The following is a 17,163-nucleotide window of genomic DNA, read 5'->3' as shown; positions in this document are numbered from 1 at the left end:
AAACTATAGAATTTTCTCACATACCACTAATTCAGCTGCACCAAGTAAAGTAGTCTGTTTACTATGTGCTTTTACAGCATTGTAATCCTTAATAAATTATTCTTGAGAGGAGCAGTAGAAAATTCTAATTAAACGTAATTACACCTGGCTCAACTAACATTGTGAGCAAAACATTAGTTTTTATAAGGCCTAAAAATCACAATATATAAATGCTTGATTGTCTTTAAAATTCAAGTAGAAGATAAACTAGGACACTATTTTCTCTTAACTCCAACTTTCCATAGTCTTCAGTCCTCTAAAGTTAAATGTATATGATGTATGTGTATATGTAGTTTTAATATGAGCTTGTCTCTAGAGCAGTCATGTAGACATACGTACTATTTTTTTTTAAAAATAGGAGTTTTATTCTCTTATTGAAGTGCTAGATAGGTGCTAATACATTATCTTAAACTTGTCTAAAATGGTAAAAAACTCAGGTGCCTAGCTATTTATTTAACTAAAATCTTTCAACTTTTTCAAAATATCACCTCAGATATCTTCACTGGGAGAGGATTGTATATATTGTATATTAACACTTGGCTGGAGGCAAGTTACAATGTAGACTTCCTTTGCCATTTGAGGATGGCTTTATCCTTTTGCTTTGCTTGCCTAGGCTAGCTGTTGAAATTTCCCCCATGCCCCTTCCATACCCTGATATGCCTTCTGTTTGTATCCATTGTTCCACTTATCTCTCTGCATAGTATGCTAAGTAAGTTTTTCCCTTTTTGTTGTTTGCATTTGAGGCATTTGCTTTTTTTTCCCTCTTAGTTGTACATTAAGTAGATATACACTTCAAGCTTTTTTATTTTAAAATTAATATTATCCTAGCAGCCTTTTGCTGCTGTTCACTAAACTTGTCTTAACTTACTAAGAAGATAACATTGGTAGATAATTGCTAATTTTAACTTGTCTGGTATTGTGAATATACCATACAGTCGTACAAGATGCGGTTCATGTTTCAAAGACTCTGTAATCAGAATTATGGGAGATAAAGAGGAAAAAAATGTGAGGGAGAAGGGGAGGAGTTACAAGGGAATATTGGTATTGCTGCCTGAAAACCTGTTTTTTGTAATGACTTCCTGTTTGGAAACACTTTCAAAGCAATGCTTAAGTGCACACTGCTTCATGTTTCCTTTGTCGTTAAAATTTTCATTTGAATATCTGTATATTCAATTATTTTCTCATAAAAATGAGCTTAGTCTTTCTAGGCTTCTAGCTTTGTCTCTGGTTGTAGTCTGAATCTCCACTAACATTACTACCATTGTGAAAAGTGGTATGTAAGCTGAGACAGTAACTTTTGCTTAAATCTAGTATGTGAATATTATGGCTGTGCATCTGAGTTTTCTAGGTAACCAGTAAAGATAAGAAATGTTAATTTCAGTAGAATCTTAAACTCAACTTGATAAATTTATCATTAAAGATTACTGTGCTTACAGAGTTTGAAGCTTCTAAGACAGAAACTGATTTTCATTTCAAATTTTGAGTCATCAGGAGATTTTAAAATACTGATTCTTATCAAAACTTTATTATTTGGTTATCCTCTATTCATAATAGTCTTTATTGTTCATGTCTGTAGCATGAAATTTCTAGATTTCTTTCTATTAATGTGTTCTGATACACCATTATGTGGGATAGAAATTAAGTCAATGTAACTGGCAAGGTGTTACTTTTCTTTAGTTGGCTGAATATTTAGCGGTTTGTACTTTTGCATTTCCATGTCAAGATTTTTAAAAATAGCTGTATTGTAAATTGATTATTCTTATAAAAGTTTGGTTCATATCACCTACAAATTTAGAGGAACGCTACTGATGGGAAGCTCATAAGATGATGGTTTTTTATATCTGATTAATTACTCAATCATTTTCCTATTTTTTTTCTTATTTTGCTGGAGTTGATACTGTCAATTTCAAATCTAACCTACTTTTCAACAGGAAAGTAGTTGGTAGTATGCTTTTGCCCCTCTCATCCAGCCTTCCTTTTTGATGTTTTTTATTTAAGTGTTCTCTTCACTGCTTGTGAAAGTTGTAGTGAGCAGTGAAAACTGATTGGACAGACTGTACAGGAGAGCTAGTACAACTTGATTACACGGAAAAAAGAAAAGAGGGAAAAAATCTTTCAGTAGTCATTGTTCTAGTGTGAAGTAGCTCCAGACTGTTGTGTAGTGGAGAAGGATCTTTCAAACTACTTCTAAGTAGGTACCACTTTTAATATATTTGGTATCATTTTCCCCGCCACGTATGCATCTCTTCTCTGTAGTGCTCTGTTGCCATCTTCTTATGAATCCATAATTTTATAAAAAAGAGTAATGTGTTAATTTCAATGAAATAGGTATGTAGAGTATCTTACTGTGACTCTGCCACATTAGAACTACTAAGTGGTCTTATAATCAGGCTTTTGAGTACTGAAGTTATGGCATATTTAATTACACTAAGTCCCTTTAACTGATAAATGAAGTTGCATGTCTTTTAATTGTTACTTCCAGCTGAAAAACAAAGCTTTCACAAGATAATATCCAACTAGATATGGAACTACTTTTGTCTTGTTCTGAAATTAACAATTATTACAGCATGTCTTGGAGACAGAGCCCATGAGTGTGCTGATAAACTGGATACTGCATCATACTTCTGTGAGAGCCCTGTCCTTTGATATAATCATTGCTTCTTGGAAATAGTCTGCCAGAGGTCATACTTCCCAAATGGCAAAAGACTTGCACTCACTGGCCTTGGGGGGCCTGTGTGGGGTGTGGGTTTGAACCTCTTGCCATCTAGTTTAAGCTGTCAGCTGTTGATGAAGGGTGTGTCAACAGTGTGAGTGGCAAGATATCCTAGCTATTTCTATCTACAGTGTTTTCTGGAGACAGCGTTGCAGGGGGATGTGATACATGACCAAATAAGTGAATTGGCTGTCTGTACCAGCTTGGATTTTGTAGTAATGTTGTTTGGCACAACACAGTGAACCTATAAGTGAACGAGACCTAACAGTATCAATCCTGCTTTTTTTTTTTTCCTTTTTTTTTTCCACTTTGAACCTTCATGTACCTGGCTGGGGAGTTTCAGCACTGAGCTCCATTGCACTCTACAAGCATGATGTAAGGCATCCCATTTGAACTGAAGATACTATGATATTGAAAGATTTTTAAAAATCATTGATTTAGGATTATTTTTAGTGCTAAACCAACAATACTTACAATTTGCCCACAAATTACTTTTGTCAGCTAATTGTAGAGGAATGGTATGATATCCTTCTTATCAGGCTAGTTCAATAGCTTAGCAGACACATTTTCCACTAGTTGAAATATTCAGGTTTCCTAGGGGATTAATTCTGAGTAAGATACACTGTAATCAATGATTTCTTCAAAGATCTGTCAAAGCACCAAGCAATTTAGTGACATCCACCTTACAAAAGAAAGTTTCATTTTTCCAAATAGAGGATACAACATAATCTGGGCTATTGTCTTTACTTCAATATCTATAAGCAGGTTTTGGCATAAGGTTGTAATTAACAAAGTTTTGGCATAAGTTGTGTTCATCCTGTTAGGTCCAAAATTTGTGATCTTTTTGAGAGAAAATTCTGATTTACCTTTAAGATTTTGCAAGTTGGTTACTTTTTCAAAAATTCACTTGGCAAGGGTACCTACTGCTTTTTCAACACAGCACTATAATGTAGAAATTAAAGCTATGTTATTAAGTTTAATGTGTGATAAGGAATAATGTACAAAGGTAAAAAATTCTTGGCAGAGCAGTGCATATGTTACTGTATTTGGTTGGAAGATGACAGCAAGGATAACGTGCCTGAGAAGGAAACTTTGTTGGTGTGATATGCCAAAAGGGAAAGCTTTCTTGATGATGTGAAACAGCTGATTAAAGCTTCACACCAAAGTAACTGTATCTTTCTGAGTTTAGAAGGTTACTGGTTTGGGGTAATGTTTTAATATTCTCATTTGGCAACTTAACTTTGGTGGTGGGTTTTCTGTTGGTTTTTTTTGACCTGTGTTGCCCATGTTGGTAAAATCATTCTAAAGAGTTGTCCAATGTAGTTACAAGGAGAGGATGCTCCAACAGCATTTGACATTTTAATAATATATATTTTAATTACCTTTTATGCTCGCATGAGTTCTGAGGCATGTGTATGCCTAGTTATATATTGAAACAGTTTTTAAAAAAGACAGTTGAAGCAAGGGTATTTTCAATTGTCAATGAGGGGAAAAAATGTTTAAAGAATATAGTAACATTTTAAAATGAGGCCAAAAATATTTGTGGCAGTTCATACATTGTTAATAAGCACACTTGTTCCCCAGGGGAAAAAAACTAAACCAAACAAAAAACCCAACCCAACCCAAAACCAAACCAACAGTTTTAGGTTTTTATTGGATGAAATAGTGATAGCCATATGCACAACCTTGTTATGTTTTTGTTAAAGTCAAACCTCTGTATTAGTAACTTTAAGGGAGGTGGACAGGATGAATGGTCATTCAATCAAGCCTTAAGACTCTTTTCTTCTGTTAAGAAACAACACTTAATTAAGCACTTGTGTTCTCAGCACCGTGGTGCAAGTAGTTAAAAAATTAGAAACCCCTTCAAAATTCTATGTGAAGAGCTACACTTTTAGTTTCCAGTACCCTGGCTGCTTAGGCTGAATACAGCCTAATGATTTTTTTAAAATTACTTTAAAGTGTTAATCTCAGTGTTCAGCTGCCTGATCAATTTACTAGATTTCAGGTGACCTGTAATTGCCATGAACATGTTCTGTTTGTCATAAACTCAAGGTCATTTTGACTAAATTGAATGGGTATTTAAAAAGCATTCTCCCTCTTGATTTTCATGATGGAAGAGCTGTTGAAAAGGCAATGAAATGCTTGGCTGACACAGGGTAACTCAGGCATTTGATTCCTGAAACATCGGTTAATGTGAACTTGAAATAAATATTTCAGTGGAAATCATTCTGGCAAAAGTGGTGACTTCAAAATGAACAAAACCAAAAGCAGGATACATTCATTCTGCTTTATAGGTGTAAGTTAGCTGTGCAACTACCTTTATGACCAAAACTGGCAAATCCTGCATTGACAATGTCTAATGGGAGAGGAAGTGAGGGGCATGGAAGAGTTCACAGCACCTTGATCTCTTAATTCGCACTCTTTCTGTAAGGTCACAGCAGTTTTTCAGAGATTTCAGTTTTTACTGGGCAAGTTTTCTACTACTTGTGTTAACTACGCTACCTGCAGGCTTATCTCAGAACTGACTCCTTGCACTGGCAGTTGACATTTCACTGAAAGTTTATCTGGGAACTCTGAAAACAAAACAACAAAAAAGCTAAGGGATGACTGTCTATTTTGATGTAAAGGATAGCTCTTTAAAACTGAACTGTGGTTCATTTTTTGAGTTATTATAAATTTTCATTATTAAGAAGAAAAAAGCAGCTTTGATTTGCAGTTAATTGCACTCCAAAGTTTTCTGTAAAATTAATCTTTATTTTTCAAAACTCAGTTTTGGCTGTCATGCTTCTGAATTCGAGTTGTTCTAAAAGTTGTTAAATTTCAAACTTCTAATCATTACTTTTTCAGTGCATAAAAATTCTTATAAATCAAACTTTTTTCAGTCTTTGTTCTGTCTTATTGTTGATAAACCAATGACAGTTTGTTCTAAATATTCTTGTTTACTGACTGTCTTTGAAATTGCAGTTGCAAAATTAAACCAGTAAATAAGTTGATACAGTTTGTAGCATTTGTAGAATCTTTGCAGCTTCTCAAAACTGCACAAATATAGGATTTTCGGTTCAATGCACACAATTTCATCAGGTTTTGTTGGGATTTGCAGTACCAGTGCAATCAGATTGTGAAGGTGTTTGATGCTTCAGTTGCTATAAAAAAATTATAACATTAAAATGAAAAATCCCACAATTAGGTATTACAAAAAATTTCTGGGTTCCTCTGAAAACACTGGTTGTAATGGAAGTGTCATATGAAATGCAGAAAGAATAGATTAACTAAACATACTTTGGGGGAGGAAAAAAACCTGCGGTTTTTTTTTTTTTTTTTTCAAAAAACAAAAAGTGATCATTGTGAAGGAATACGCTAGTAAAGAACTGAATACAACTGAAAGATCTGCACTGTATGCATGTACTTGTTGAAGCAGTTTTGGAAGTAGAAGATACACATTTTCAGTATATTTGTGCATTATTTCTTTTTTTTTTTTTCCAGGCACTGGCCCCTTCAGCCTTTTTACTGGAGTTTCTTTGAGGCAATACTGTAGTTAGTCCAAGGCTCTCAAGGCACAGACTGAAGTGATATGGCATACTTAAAGTCTTTCTGCTCTTCTGAACCAGATTTTTTTTCCCTTCTAAATGCAGATTTATAAAGCCTGCACTACAAGAGGAACAAGGAAAGGATTTTAGTGAAGGTACTTCCTGATCCTGAAAAAGTCAGGGGGCTTCAAGCCCATCTTGGACTTCAGAACACCTCACAACTTTGTGGTAAAAGAAAAATTTAAAATAGTGCCTTTGGACTTAATCCTTTTATCCTTAATTGGAGAGTAGTTGTGTGCTTCAGATTAGGATATGTGTGCCACTACAATCCATCCAAATCATAGGAAGTATGTGTATCTGGCATATGTAGTAGGTACATAACATTTTAAGTCTTGTCTTAGGTTAATGTTGGTTTTTTTGTGTTCTCCAAATTTATAGTTCTTGCTGTGCTGTTGTCTGTGTTTATCGTGAATGCTGTTTTCTTGAGGGTGTTCCATGGTTTGTTCTTGAGAAAGCCACGCAAAGGTCCTGTTCCCTGTGAGAGTAGAGGGATGGAATATGTGCCTATCGTCTGCCTAATTCTGTGCCTTTTGCATGAGCAATGGATATTATAAAGATATATCTGTGGAGTTAAAAAAGAGAATTGATAGGAATGTGTGTGTGTGAGTTCCCTCACCTTTATTAAGGAATCTGAAGTTTGACTTCGAGTTTGTCATTAGGAAGGGCATTCCTGGAGTGATTCAGAATTCTGAAATCTCAAGCTAAGATAATGGAACTTTTTTTTAAAAGCACAGTATCATTCTTTTTAATTATTTGTATGTTAATCAGAACTGTCAGGCATTACTGCTTTTAGAAAGAATGTGTAATTTTAACATTATAGCTTATAGCTCTGTTTCTAAACTATGCATTTAACTTGCTCTTCAAATGCTGTTATAGCATAATTCTATTTTGTGTTAGTTGAGTGAATTTACTTATTTATTGATAGTATCTCTTTTTTATTTCTTGATGTCACCAGTTTGATTTTATAATGAAAAGCTGATCTGTGGATAATAGATTCTGTTTCCACCTTTGTTTTTATACCTTAAGAAAGCAGCACAAATTTATATTGTGTGCTTGTAGTCTCAAGTTGAGATTAGATTCCTACTAATTCTTCTGCAGGATTTTTTTCATAAGCTGGAAAAGATGTCTTATTTAGGAAGAGGCAAAAATCTTAATATTTGTTAATATATGATAATATTTGATTATATATGTTCAAGATCAGTATTTTACTCTATAATAAACAGTTTAATTGGATTATAAGAGTTGCTGCTTAGATGTAAACTGCTTTTTTTGTTTTGGTTTTTTTATTACATCTGTGACAGTACTGATAGTCCCAAATTAGGATTCTTAAATTTACAAGAAGCTTAGCTGGATGTGATGCAGAGGACCATATTAGCATTATTTATCTTATCCAGTTAAGTAAGCTCAGAAATCTACTTAGACTTTATCCAGTCAATGAAGAGCCCCTTGGGAAGGTATTGGAATCTCCTTTTGGGGAGAACTTGCTTTTCTCTGACTATATAGATGAGAACTGTTTGCTTAACTTGAATTTTTATTAAACCACCCATATTCCCACTGCCCCAAATTTCATGTTTACATCTGACAGTGTATCTGAGACTGCAGCTCTTTACTGATAAGGTTTTCCTCACAAAAGACTTTTCTATTTAATTAAATGTCTAGGACTGTATAGTTATGAACAGTAATGGTTTCAGCATCTACTGTAGCTCAGAGGAGGTGTACATTAAAGCTGTAGCAATTATTGAAACTAAGTGTTGTATAATTATGTGTGGTGATGCAGTTTAAAACACACTTTCACTGTAGTTTCATTTGGTGCTCTGAGCTTAACTTGGTATACCTTTTTGTGAAAGTTCATTCTCCTAATGTGCAGATTACATTTAAAAAAAGCAACTAACCCAAACAGGAATATTGAAGTAGATCTGATAGTCTTTCTTTAAAACTGGAAAGCAAAAAAGCAGACTTGGCATCATGTTTTAATTCCACACTTTCATTTCATTTCTAGTCAGTTTGTTGTAAACGCATTTTTGCCAGTGCTACCTTCACTCAGTTAATAGACAGACTTGCTGGTTGCCTAGCTATTATTTAAATGTTCATTGATAAATGTTGGATATCACATATTATTCCACTTACATCCTTGGGTATCCATCTGAGCAGGGTGGAGTTTTTTGTGCAAAGTGAGGCCAAAACCAAGCAAGAAATTCTTTAGTTCAGATCATAAAATCATGAATTGTTTTCTATTTGTATCAGTCGTGCTAATAGAGTAGAATGTAAATAGATTATAAAATTTGAAGTCATACTGGGACCAAACACTCTATATAGGATTAGAATTTAAAACTATGTTAGTAAACTGGAGCCAATATTTCATAGTTAAAGAATGAAATGAAGCAGGCAAGTGGAAGTATTACATGCCACATGGAAAAACAATGTGGAGACTAACCAAATAGACATTAATGAAGCAGAAGAAGACTAGGCATTACAGAAAATCAGATTGAGTGAGTTACTTGTATGGTGTCAGAGGCAATTTTGCTTTTGGATTATTTAAATGGAAATGTTCTGTGTGAAATACAGCTGACATAGTGTGCTGTACTCAGAGTGATGAAGGCTTCATCAAAAGTATGGTATCTAGTTTTAGAAAACATACTTTGAGAGATGAAACTTTGAGAAGGCTTAACAGGAAAACAAGAGCACGAAGTTGAAGAAAGTGACCAAAGAGGTGTTGAAAGAGTATCATCTGTTTAGTTTGAAAATGCTGATAATGAGGAACATAAATCTATAAATAAATACAGATTTGTTACAAAGAGAATCAGTTGTATTATACTTGCAGTGGAAAAAAGGAAGACATAATTGGAAGAAATGTTGTTTAATGTACAGTAGTTAAAATTCAATTGTATATTAGCAAAATGTGTGCTTGAGCTGCAGGACAGCATAAACAGTTTGGGATGTTTTCAAGAATAGTGATTGCAGCATTTGTCAAAGGTTGTCCTACTGAATTCTCATTCTGGTTAAGAGGTCAGACTACAGCAACCTTCTAGTCCACTGTTTTTTTTATTAATATGTAGATTTGCCTTTTGTCTCTTGAATTTAGTTTTGACAGTCATAGCAAAACAGCATATTTTACAGTACCCAGCATGGCCTAAGGTTATAGGCTAGTCTGTTTTGTACATACTGTCTTTTATTTGACCAACTGGAATAAACGAGAAAAGCAGACTAGTTTAAGGCATACCAGACCTTCCAGTGACCTGAAATGTTACCTGATGTTTGTATGAGAAATAGTTGCTCTAATGAGAGAACACCTCTGCTTACAACTGCTGTCCCTAATGCACAAGCACAGCAATTTATGCTCAGTTTGTCCTACTGAGGAAGGAATTTCCTGGTTAGCATAAGAAGTTTTTTTTCCTTCTGACAAATGTTATTTTGGCACTTGGCAGATCTGCTATAAAAGGAGGAGTGTTTCCATATTGCTTTTGATGAAAGAAGTGTCTGAGTGCTTGGTATTTTAACTGTTTTACACATTAAACGTTTGCAGAGTAATACTTTTTTTTTTTTTTTTTTTTTACTGTGGGTAGGTAGGTTTATGATGAGGTGAGAAGTGTTGAGTAGAGTAATAACTACTTACATTAGTAGCAACAGATCAGTTCTCTATAGGAATGCAAAAGTCAAGATATTTCCTAATACTGGAAAATTCTGGGTTTTCCCTCTGCCTCCCCCCGACTCCATATGTAGCATATGTAGTATATGTATGTGTATGTATTCAGTTATAATTATAAAAGAAATATTCTAAATCCCTAACATCACATTGCTGTAGATTAGTTGGTATGGTTTGACATGGAAGTGTATTTTGCCTTCTGGAAAAAAAACAGCCCTCTGATGCAGAATTATTCCATCTTATGCATGTTACTGTTTTTGCTTCCTTTCTGAATATGAACTAGGAAGAAAATTTTTGGATTATTGGACAAGTATCCATGCATATCTCTTCAAAAATATATTAAATAATTCCTAAGACCCTATGGACTTTTTAACTCAACTGACAAATCAATTTCTATGTTCTTTGTTTTCTTATTTTTTGGTAGGGTTTGCCACTGTTAAAAGAAAGTTGTAAGCCAAATGTTATTGATAATAGCTCAAAATACACAGAGGCTTAGAGTTTAGTGTTTTGAATAACATGTATTAGAAAAAGTATAATTTGGGTGAAATCAGGAGAACATTTCAGAAATAAATATTCATGTGGCAGAGGGAGAAGTGAGGATGGTTTTAAAAAATACCCGTAGAGTCAAATTTTCTTTCAAACAAGCGTGAATGAGACTTGAATACCTTCAGAAGCTGGATTGGTCACATGATTTTCATGCATGAGATTTTGAATGACTTTGTCCAAAAATTTCTCTGTTACCTAACTTTCTTGCTAAATAAATTTTGAATAGGACTGAAAGGTGTCTTGAAATGCTGTGAAACGTAGTTTCTAAAGCTCAATTTAGTAACTGATAGAAGAGTTGTAGAAAAAGCCATTAATCTGCTGTCAAGGAGAGTGTCACGATTATGAGCCTGTACAATTGGCTTTTGATTAGTCTTGTTCCTAAAGGAATATTAAGAACATGGCTTGAGATATTAGAAAATGTCTGATTTTTGTAGAACCAGAGGAGCTGCATGGCCAGATGATTTCAGATGATATCCTGAATCCTTTTTTTTTTTTTTTTAAATGAATTTCATTAAAGGACACTTCAAGTTGTATATATGGCATTTATATGGCATTTATTTTCAGAACAATAATTTTGTACACTCTTCCCATCTTAGTAATTCATGGCAGAAATGCATGCAAACTTGGCCAATAAGGAAAAAAGTGGATGAGGGGACCTGTACTTAAAATGTCACTTTAATCATACTTTTGACTAAGGAGGCCGTGACTGTTATGTGAGAGACCATAAGAGCTTTGAACAGAACTAAGTAACTTGATACAACTTTTTTTTTAACCTAGTGTTTTGAGTAAATACTCAGCAGAGGCTTTTTTCTTAAGAAAAACGAATCGTTATGGTTAGTTTTTGTTCAAACTTTTTTCCCATGGCCCTCTAAAGCAAGGAGAGAGCTTTTTAAATAACACGGGAGTAATTGTTGTGGTCTAGTTATTTTTAGTTTTATTCTATATTAAAAAATTGGGGAAAATAAGTGTCTATTACATGTTTTCTTCCTTCAGTGCAAGAATCGTGGAAGTCTTTTCTTCAGGGGAGGTTGTATATGTTTGCAATATACAGATAAATATCTGTTTTAAGTAGATCGTCTTGGTTCTCTTTGTTCTATTTACCACCATCCCCAAAGACATGGACCACCCTGGGCCCATGTAATGTCAATTCATGGAATTTTTTAGGATTCTAGCTTTCTCTGGCCTTTTTTTTTTTTTTCTTAAACCTTTCAACATATGGCAAAAGTCACATAATTCAGGTATTTTTTTAAGGGTATTTTTGGCAGCTGCCATGGCAAGCAGTGCTTTACTCACTTTAAATACTAATCCCCAGTTCATTTCCACCTCATACACATCAGTGTTTACTAATTAAACACTGTTACCATCTAGTGACTCTTCTCACATCTTTCAAAGTAATTTTTTCTTGCATATTTGCAGATATGGAACAGTTTTGATTCTCTCCTGGCCCCCCATTTGATGTCTGGAGAGTTGTTTTTGTTTTATCGTCCTAGTGAGATGACTTTTTTAGAGAATTTCAGTTTTGTTTAGAATTCTAAAATCTTAGTCCATCAAAGTCCATCAGCTGCCAAGATCTCAGAATACCTTTCTAGTTGAATTCTGGTTTCTAGCCCACCTGCCCTTCTGATGATTTTTAACATATGTAGAGTTACTTCAATTCCTTTTCTTTAGGGCTTAAAGCATTTTAATGTGTATTCATGATTTTTCCCTCCCTTTCACTCCCCTCCACCCCTTTGACATTTCAGGAGAACTTACATGCTTCTGTTTGTTCTTTTTCGTTCTTCAGTGGAAGACTGTTGATATCATATATCATTTGGCTTCGTGGCTTGTGTCTTTTCTCAATTTTGGATGTACTTGTAGCAGTTTTGCTTTTTTCACCACTTAGCTGTTTCTTAGCTTAGCCTCTGTAATAGAAGAGTGAAAGAAACTAACCAGCTTTGAAGGTGCTGTTCATGTAACTTTGCGTTGAAACCGTGCATATGTGCCCAGAGAACTGTTTCTGATGAGTTGTAATGGGAAATGCTCTAATCTGTCTGCGAAGGTTTGTCAGATTGATTCTAGTAAAATTGATCAGTCTGAGCTAGCGTGCCTCAAGGAATTGGTTCTTAAAGCAAACTTGAATAAATGTGCTCCACCGAGCAATGAAAGCTGTTGTCCCAAGCTATCGTGAGTCCAAGTGTCTTGAAGAGGTGGTCTTCTGAATAATCCTTTGTCACTGATGATCCTCTGACATTTACTAGTAATGAGTTCTGGTTTCTCACATTAGTTGAATGCATCGCTTGTGAAGGCAAAATTGAATGAACTTTAAAAGAAAATAGTAATTGTGTTGCAGGTATTACCAGTAAATGTGTGTATTTATCAATATATATCTATGCCCATATGTTTATGCACATCAGTGAAACAAAAAGAACAGTGGTCTGAAATACTGTAACTTTTCAGTTTAAGAAACAAAATTTGCAATAGCGTTCTTCTAGGAGACCAAGATTAAAGTTGGTAGAGATCTGAATCAGCTTTATTCACATTCTGCCTGTGAGTATAGCTACACTAGCTTACATGTTTTCTTGATAATTTAATAAAGAACGTATTTGAATTAAGAATGGGGGGGTGCCTTTTTCAGCTCTGACTGAAAATGTTTCACAGCAAGTTAAATCTTTATTACAGGAAAGACTAGTCAAAATATTCTTTGATGCTTGAATGTATGCGTTTAATAGAAGGGTTTATTAATGTCATATGGTAGGTTATATAGGGAAAATGATCATGCTTATGTCAATAAAAGATACTCATTCCGGGTTTCAGAGACCCAGAAAAGTATGGGGTAAAAAAATTCAAGGTATATCTTTCCAAAAGTGTCTGAAAAGCAGGTGGCGTGATTTGCTTTTCTGAAATTGCAAATATTTGCTGATCAGAGATGCATCCAATTTAGGATTAAGAGCTCAAATCTGCACCTGTTTCTCATTTTTGAGGGGCTGAGAGGAGTTTACTCCTGCTCCCAGTGCACAGATGGAATATGTGGTCTCTGTGTGAGTAAATTGGCCGTGGTTTTATCTGTAGAAAGTTATATGATTTCCTTTTGTTTCAATACAGTTTTTATTAAAATAGTTTCAGAATTCTTTGATTTCTTGAATAAATGAAAGAAATGATGGCTGACACTTGGCCATAATGGTGTTTTTAAAGTAAAATGTTTTGGGTAAAACTTTTCATCTGAATTTTACCGGTAGGCATTAAAACCCCTCCCCCTTTATTTGTAGAAAAAATGTGAGCTTCTTTAGTTTTCTTGGTGCTGTTGCCAAAGACCAGTGATCTGAATAATGAAAGGAAAATAATTGCTTACTGCTTCTGAAAGACAATAGTATTCATGTTTTTGCGTTAAAATCTGGAATAGAAAACCTTTAAATATTGTCAAGTTGCTTCTCTGTATAATGTAACCACAATACATTAAGCAGTTGCACTCTACATTTGTGGATGACATTCTTTGTAATGATACAGCTTAAGTGACGTGTAGCTCTTTTGTTTCATATAGAATTTAAAATAGTGGCATGTTATTTAAGGGTGGGAGTTGAATGGTACTTCAGAAGTAATGTGATTTAATTACATTAGTGCTTTTGTATATGCACAAGAATTATATCTTACTGGGTATAAATACTTCAGTCCTGCTGAAAGAAAATTTGAAAACAAAATACTAGCATCTAGGCCAAATTCCTGCATTTCAACTGCTGAAAATCTGCCCTGTCATTACTAGCTTCATCTGACTGCCTTATTACTCTACATACATATAATGCACTTATAATACATTGATTCAAGAAGGTATAGAACATATGTACCTAGGTACAACAAGAGCTTTGTTTTATCCAAATATATATAAAAAAAAAATAGTCTGGAATGTAATGATAACATGGCAGTTCCTGAGGTCTTTTGTCATGGGTAAATTTGTCATGCGACTGATTAAAGTTGTGAAACATGTTTATATCAATGGGAGGGTGAACAAAGTTTCTGGTAATATTTTTACATTAACATGTTCTTTGGCAGATAATGTAAATTTAATGAGGATGTATAGCATTACTAGAAATGAATTGTATGCATAAGCTAGCATTTTACTTGGAGGCATAAGAATTGAGGAATTCCACTGTATAGAAAGAATAAATAAAAGATTTTCGAAATGTTCTGTTGATGGATGAGAATGATGATTTATTCTGAGATTTAGTGTTGGATCACCTCTTAGATCTGTATTGTTTCTGACACAGTTCTCATGCTCTTCTTTCACAGTATATGAGGAGTTCTTAAAAACGTATTTCACTACTTTTATTTTTTTGTCTTCCTACTTTTTAAGGGCTCTAGTCTGAGAGCAGTGTTGGTTTAGTTTGGTTTTGATTCCACAACGGTTATAAAAAAATTACGTTAACATTTAAATTAAAATCTTATCCAAAAAGAAGACATCTTCAGTTAAGCAGAAGTGTAAAATGACCTACCCAAGTCTAGGGGAGGCTCTCACAAAGTCTTGCACAAGTTCTTAAAGACTCCGAAAGCTTACCAAGAATATGGTTAACTATTGTATTGTCTAATAATCTAGGAGTCTTCAACACGAAACAGAGCAAAAAAGAGCATCCCAAGGTGCTTTTGGTTGTTCTAGAAGACAACTGACCACAGTTAGATGCACAAATATGCAAGGAAAATAGTTGTTATTCATAGAAGTCATGATTTAACAATACTTCAGCACAGGAATCTTCATCTAAGGAGTTAAAAGGAAAATAATTTTTATGGGAAGCTCATTCTATGTGTGGCAGGTAATCCAAAGGTTTAGATTACCTTTGGTAATCCAGAGGTTTGGAAAGAAAAAACTAATATAGCCTCTGATTGTAGTTTTCAACTAATGAGAAGTTGGAGTTGACCTTTCCTACTGATTGTGAGGTAATAGGGTAGCAGTGAAGGACTATGAAATTGAACACCCTGAGTTTGATGCAGAAAAAAAGAGGGAGCCAGTGAAAAGATGAGGGGAAAATCGTAGCCTGGTTAGTGTTCATAAGGATTCTGAGTATGGGTAGAGCAAAACTGCATTTGTTAAAATCAGTGTTGCAAAAAAATCAAAAGGCAGGACAGAAAGAGAGTAGGTGAGATTTTTCAGCAGTATAGTTTAGTGGTGGATTAACTTAGTCTCTCTGACTTTACACCAAAATTGTGTAGAAGTCCTCTCTCTGAGAATAAGGAGGAGTTAAATTTGTACTTCCTTATTAACTCTGAGCAGTTTGCTGCTGCCTCTCAGCCCTGAAATTTTGCTTTTTCATTATTTCCAAAGTATCATCTCAGCAGTTTTGTCCACCACCTGCCAGACTTTATGGTGCCAGGGAGACCTCACTCTCCTCTGGCACGTGTGTAGAGGAGGGCTACCCTCAGTCCGTTTTGAGCTGATGTTGGAAAATAGAAAAGATTAAAGGGTTTAGCTATGTAAGTAACTTGTTCGCAGGACCCTAGTTGTACTGTAATGCCAGGCTAGCGAATAATGGAGCATGGAGCATCTAAATGTATGGGTAAGAAACCCGGAAGACTTAGAGCCAGAATGTGAGATTATGGAAAGAGGTTCAAGCTACAGGTGATGTTTAAGTTAAAGACCTGAGTGACAGAATGGGATTTCTAGTTTGGGTGGAAGGAGACAATTCTAGACGAAGCGGTTTGACCTGTGAAGGTGGTAGTTGAATATGAAGGTTAAGATGTGAAAGGAAAAGAAAGAAAACCACTGACAAAACCCTGAGGAATCTGCATAGAAAATGGAGCAGAGAATGAGGAGAAGCTACTTAGAAGAAATGCTGAAGGAGTGATTTGATAAGAAAGAAGTGGATATCATGGAAACTGATGAAAGATAAGATTTCATGAAGAAGTAAACAGTGTTTTACAGTGGAAGGGTCAAGGAGGTTGAAGATGGAATATTGGTTCTGCTGTGTATCTAAGAAGTTATTAGAAATTTTGGCAAGAACATTTTTCATTGTTAAAGACGGGGTTTTTTTAAAGGATGAAATGAATAGAGGGAAACTTCAGGGAACAGTTGTAAATAGTGCATTCTTTGAGCTTGGCAATGAAAAGACAAGAAGTACAATGGTAGTCCTGCAGGTGCATAAGGCACAAATGTTCTAGTATTTTATTTTTCTATACCTTACAATATCCGAACCTGTAATTAAAAAAAATAGGTTAATAAAGTTGTTCTATTCAGTTTCAGGGCTGATTCTTTTGGTTGGTAACATAATCTGTGTTCAAATGGAAGAACAAGCATAAGATTACATAAAAATTAGTTATTCCATATCTACCTAATAAAAAGATTTCAATGTATATGCAGACAGTTGCCATAGGGAATTTTGGTAAATTGTAATTTAAATAATTTTGAACTTTCCCTTGTAGCAGAGAGAAACTAGTTGCTTTAAAGACTATGTATCAGATCAGATACATGTATGTATAGCAGGTTTTGTTCATTACTTCATTGTTTCTAAATTATGTTAAAGGGAAGGCAACTGTAGATAAGAAATTAATAGTTCAGCCTGAAAAATACATTTAAAATGCCCTTAAATATCTCGATTGTGCTTGCAACTGTTAATAGCAATTCTTTAGTAGTTAAGAGGGGAAATTGATGTATTTATTGTAAGCCATTTTCAAAA

General features: G+C 34.5%; 1 protein-coding gene across 2 annotated transcripts in view; it reads left to right on the top strand.

Annotated features, from left to right (window-relative positions):
• Nucleotides 1-17,163, top strand: part of MAN2A1 (mannosidase alpha class 2A member 1) — a 127,075-nt gene that overhangs the window by 63,743 nt on the left and 46,169 nt on the right. The window lies entirely within an intron of this gene.

The sequence above is a fragment of the Gymnogyps californianus genome, chromosome Z (assembly GCF_018139145.2).
Source record: "Gymnogyps californianus isolate 813 chromosome Z, ASM1813914v2, whole genome shotgun sequence".
NCBI lineage: Eukaryota > Metazoa > Chordata > Aves > Accipitriformes > Cathartidae > Gymnogyps > Gymnogyps californianus.
Note: the sequence above shows the minus strand (reverse complement) of the source record. Positions and strands in the feature narration are given on the sequence as shown.